This window comes from Sarcophilus harrisii, chromosome 3 (assembly GCF_902635505.1).
Source record: "Sarcophilus harrisii chromosome 3, mSarHar1.11, whole genome shotgun sequence".
Classification (NCBI taxonomy): domain Eukaryota; kingdom Metazoa; phylum Chordata; class Mammalia; order Dasyuromorphia; family Dasyuridae; genus Sarcophilus; species Sarcophilus harrisii.
The window spans coordinates 167,228,411-167,234,288 of record NC_045428.1 but is presented as its reverse complement, the minus strand read 5'-3'; the positions used below and the strand labels follow the sequence as shown (position 1 = coordinate 167,234,288).

The 5,878-nt window shown below is 33.7% G+C and overlaps 1 pseudogene; it reads left to right on the top strand.

Annotated features, from left to right (window-relative positions):
* The first annotated feature begins 2,677 nt into the window (after positions 1-2,677).
* On the top strand, positions 2,678-3,075 carry LOC100918887 (annotated as a pseudogene).
* Positions 3,076-5,878: the final 2,803 nt, after the last annotated feature.

The window sequence follows — 5,878 nt, the reverse complement described above, 5'->3', positions numbered from 1 at the left end:
AGCAATTCCTGGGAATAAGCTGTCTAGCCAGTCCAGAATTCCTATCAGTATGGTCTATTGATTTATTTTGGATCTCAACACTATTCCCCACCTAGTTTCTTGTTCCTATTTTGAGCTCTAAACTGTACCTTGGCTTAAAGTTTTCTTAGTTTCTTAGTTTTTTTAGAGTTCTTTTCATTTTTCTTCAGCACAGATGCTAATTTCTAACCCATTTATTCTAAATATATTTCTACATTTGCTTTTCTCTGTAGTTTAAATTACATATGGCACTAACTCTTGATCTTTGTTGCCTGTGTAACTCTGTCAGTGACCCTTTCACAGCTTGGACCATGAATGAAATGGTGAATTCCATCTATTCAGACTCTAAACCTCCTATGCTTTGTATTTTGATATCATTTTAGCTGGTATCCTGAATCTTGACCTTTGCTTTTCCCTTAGGATACAATGTTATGCATGTTATCACTCCCTTTTCCCAAAAATCAACTCCCTCACTATGGTTTCTAATTTTCATAGTGTTCTATCTGTTCTAGATACTGGTCAGCCCTGTGGATTACCTAGAGCCCACTACTAATCTTAATCTCCCTAATATGGTAATACATGGGGAATTTTGTTACCTCATTCACTAGAGTATACTAAGTGTGATTCATTTTACCATTTCTTGAAAAGTTGTCTATAAACATAATTTTTGAAAATGAGTCATTTTTAGATGCCTGAAAGGCATTTCCCAAGTTTCTCCTTGGAACTGTATAAATGTCCACTATCAGATTCTCATATTAGAGCTTTCAGAAAAATCAGTAGCTAAAATGATTATTTTCTACTTTAATATTTTCAATTTTGTTTAAAAAATGTAACAGCATTTTAAGACAGTTCAAAGACTCAAAAGGGAAAATGTTATCCACATTCAGAGAAAAAACTATGAAGTTTGAATGCAGATCAAAGCATAATATTTTTACATTTTTATTGTTTTTTTTCTTTTTTATGGGTTTTCCCTTTTGTTATGATTCTTCTTTCACAACATGACTAATGTGGGAAGATGTTTAATATGATTGTACATGTATAACCTATACCAGATTGCTATCTTGGGAGAAGAGGACAGAGGGAATAAAAATGAAAATCAAAATATTATGAAAGTAAACATTGAAAACTAATGAATAAATTTTATTAATATATATGAAAGAATTTCAGAAAGGCATTATTCAGTAGCTGTGCGACTTTTGACAAGATCACTTAACCCATCTTATTTTTCTTCTTATAAAATGAAAGTTTTGGACCCTGTTTATGAAATCATGCTCTTTTAAAAGTATTTAGTAAGTATTTGTTGAGTTGGACTGAATATAGATGAATGAATTTTTTTAAGCTATTAAACATCTTCTGTGTTACTTATACAACATTATTAGTCCCTGTCTTCAAGGAGTTTACATTCTTTTTTTTTTTAACTAAATACAAAATTTAAAAAAGTAGAAAAAGACAGAAAAAGAAAAAACAAAACAAAACATTGTCATGTGCCCAGCAAAATATTAGGGAAGATTCTCCTAGAGATTTCTCCTAGTTAATTGTGAGTTTCACTAGGAAACTTGTCTTTTCCATCATTAATTATTTAAAAAAAAAAAAAAACCTTTCCTTTCTGACTATAAGCTCTCCCAATTCCATTTCATATTTATCATTCCTGGTTTCTATTGCGTCTTTTTATTTTGTCTGTAATCGCTTCTCCTAAGTAAACCTGTATTCTCTGTAGAGAATGGCCATTGCGAATTTTTCATTTGATGCTGAATCCAACACATCATTTGGTCCTGAAATTGCTCTCCTAAATCACATCATAACAGCAAATTTCCATTTCAAAAAAGCCTACATACATTATATTAAAGAGCTTACATTCTAATAGGGAAGACTACACATTTAGTGAGGGTGAGAAAAGAATGTTTTGGTCTGGGGTGCTACAAAAGTGATTAGTGAAACAATAGAACAACTAATTGCCTTTTCTAGGGTGCTTTCAACCTTGGAAGGGATACTCACATTGATACCATCACAAATGCTTCAAATGATATATAAAAAGAAACAATAAAATAATGTTTTCTAATTCTGCTATTCTTTCCTTCAGTTAATAACTTGCTTTTGTTTTTGTTTCATCTTGGCAGAAGACCAGGTATGTATTTTACTTTGATACCATTCATTAAATGTAAAAATCCTTCCAGTTTGTTTTAACTTATCAGAACAAAGTAAGCAAAGTCAAGAGAGCTACTTACATGACCACAACGATATAAAGGAAATTATATAGAAGGGCATAAGAACTCTGATCAGTGCAGTGATCAGAGCTGGTAACAAAGTATGCCTCCTGCCTCTCCATAGAGAGGTAGTACATTCCAAGTATGAAATGATACATCCACTATCCGAGATGGTCAGTGTATTCATTTGTTTCACTTAGCTGGAATTCTTTGTTTGTGGGAGGTTGGGAGTGAGAAGGATGGAATGGAAGGAGAGGCAGGGGAGGAAAGAGTCATTAGAAAGTGAAAACAATGTAAAAAAAAAAGCACTAATGAAACTCAAAATCAATCTCTAGTTAGCAGCAATTTATTCTCTAATAACACATATCTTGTCTCTTATTTTTAACTTTTTAAAATGCCCACCTATGCCTTTCCCCCTCTGTTTGCTTGAGGAGCTGGCCACAATTACTAATGATACTGTAACCATCAGAACTAGGAAGTCCATGAGAAACAGGCTTTTTCAACATAAACAGATTATAAATGTTCCTCATCCTTGAAAGGCTACACAGACTAAGAATGAAATTCAAGAAAAACTGGCCAAGACATACAAGACAACTATAGATGTCATTTTTGCCTTTCTGTTCCATTTTGGGTGTGATAAAGATTCAGAACCCATTTTGGTGGTGGCAAAACATCAAGCTTTGGCATGATTTATCATTCCCTTGACTATGCAGAGAAAAATGAACTAGAGCACAGAACTGTAAGGCAAATCCTGTAAGAGAAGAAAAAGACATCAAGAAAGCAAAAGGAAGGCAAGAAAATTAAGAAAGTTATGGGTACTGCAAAGGTAAATGTGGGTACTGGCAAAAAGTAAGTTAGAGATTTTATGACAACAAAAATAGATACCTTGGCTGATGTTTATCCATGAAATTAATATGAATTTTTCATGAGAGGATAAATAAACTATATTTTAAAAATTTCTTTTAATTGCTACCCCTCTATTGCTTCTACCAATCTTCTCTATAATATCTTAATTCTAAATGCACCGTTTCATCTATAGATATTTACATATGTTAAACTGTACAAGCTCTAGCAGCATTTTAAGCCAACAGTTCTAATGAATATATACAGCAACATCCCTATGATAAAAATTGGACTTACTTAAAGCAGCTTGGCTTAAAGTGAGGTATACCTGCATAAAAACTTAGACCTCCCTTTAGGAGTAAAAAAGGCATGATCCTTTCATCTCAACAGCTGGAGCCTATAAAGACTGAACAAGCAAGCTTTCTTAATTACCTCTTCCAAATATTCTTGCTAAAACTGAACTGACTCACACACCTACCACACCCCTCACCATGCTAGATTAGACCACACACACTCATTCCTGTAATCACAGACTTCCCAAAAACTAGCTCCCATCTCTCACAGACACACCCAGCATGCACCATTCTTAATCTATGCCCAAAACTACTTTGGAAATAATAGCAAGATGTCTGGAGAGTTCACATCCATAATACAGATCATAACATAATAAAACTAGAGTTGAAAGAAACTTTAGAGAGCTTTTCATTTTGAAGATGAAGAAATTGAGATTCAGAGAAAAAAAATGATTTGCCTAATGTTATTCAGATAGTGAGACTCAGAAACAGGATTTGAATCCAGGATCTCTGACTGGAAGACCAGCCACTTTAGAATGTACCTCAGTATCTTGAAATGTTCTTTCTTTCATGAGAGATTGCAGAAAATATACTTTTCTGCATACAATTCTTTATAATAAAATACTAATTAAGATAATATTCACTTTTCCTAACAAAGTAATTATGGAATAACTCATAAAATGCAGTATACAAAATAAAATTAATAATATGCAGATCATTAGAATTCAATGAACTTTTGTGCTAACATCTCAAAAAAAAAATATTTCAGACATGATTCATATTTTATGATACATGAAATCTACAGTACCATAAATAACTGTACTCCAAATAAAAGTATTAAAAGCCAAATATTTTTAGGGGTTTTTTTGTATTTCATTTTTTCCCAATTACATGTCAAGAAATTTTTAGCTTTCATTTTTACAAGATTGTGTGCCCTCCTTTCTTCTGAAGATGATAGTTTGATATAAAAATTAAAACATTTTTTAACCTTACCTTCCATTGTGACAGAAGGTAGTGTGAGAGCATTGTGCTGTGTACTATATTGCTATAAACCTCTTTACCTAGGCTGCCTTCTGAAAACCAGGGGAGAAGTTATTGGGTCTTTGGTCACTGCTGTTGGAAGACACAGAGACTGTTGAAGTCTCAATATCACCTCCAATATTCCAACCTTCATGTCTGGTTGATGGCATTGGAGATCTTGAACTATGGACTAGCTTGAATAATCCATCAACAACTTTTGAGATCTTAACGGGTCTCTTGGCCAGAAACAGCTACAGGCATTCCAACACTAAAGTTTATTTAACACCTTTATTTTCTCACTAAGCTGCATCACTGACTGTGCACAATGGGGCTTAGAGATCAAGGGATTTGCATTATACTTTGAAGACATAATTGTAACACAAAACTTGAGTTTTAAAGGCAAACAATGAAAATATGTAATGAATGCACAGAATGTTCCTTATGATGAAAGACCAATGAAGCAGACAGAATATCTGCTGCCCTAAAAACTTGCAGGCATTTTACCACTCTCCACCCCCCCCCCCCAACAAAGTTGCAAATGTGTGGAACTGCCAATCTGAATCATGCACATGCTTGAAGTTTTGAAAGTTAAAGTGTTAATGTCGAGGATTGGTTGTATTTGGCTTTTAAAATCTTTAAACTTAATATATTTTACCAGTCTTCTGGCACCTTTCTTCTCCTCCCTTCTCCAATCTAGTCACACTGGCCCCAACTGCTGTTCCTCAAACACAATATTCTATCTCTTAATCCTGAGCATCTTCACTAGCTTTTTTCCCATGCCTGGAATTCTTTCCCTCCTCACCTCCGCATCCTGGACTCTCAGACCTCCTTCAAATCCCATCTTCTATAAGAAGTCTTTCTTTAACTCCTTCATACTAAAGCGTTCTAAAACTTACTAATTATTTTCAATTTATTCTGTATATATCTTGTTTGCATATAATTGATTATATGTTGTCTCCTCGATTAAATTGTGAGGTCCATGAGGGCATTTTTTTTTTTGCATTTCCTTGTCTCCCAAGTATTTAGCACAGTACCTGATACATAACAGATACTTAATAAATGGTTATGTGTTATAGCTTGCTCTCACTAGCCATACACATCCCCATTGCACTGAGTAATGTTCATTTTTATTTCTTTGAAGGCTATTGTGTTCCACAATTTTCAGTCCTGTAACAGAACTCTGGAAATACATTAATATTTCAGTAACACAATGAATCTGTATTCTTAATGATGTCAGCAATTTCTCTATTGGGATGTTTCATTCTTTCCCATGTTTCTCTCCAGATTCTCCCTAGAAAATCCAGCCAATATCACAGAGATTTTTCAGTTCAGCTTTTTAGATTTCCTATATACCAGCAGAATACACGTCATACAATTCTTCTCTTTTGCTCTCCTTACCCATCTTCTTTTCTAATCCTATAATTCACCAATGATATCTCTTAAATGACTTCTTAAGTATGAATTGTCATTGGATTAAGGCTGAGACTTATTTGTGCTTAC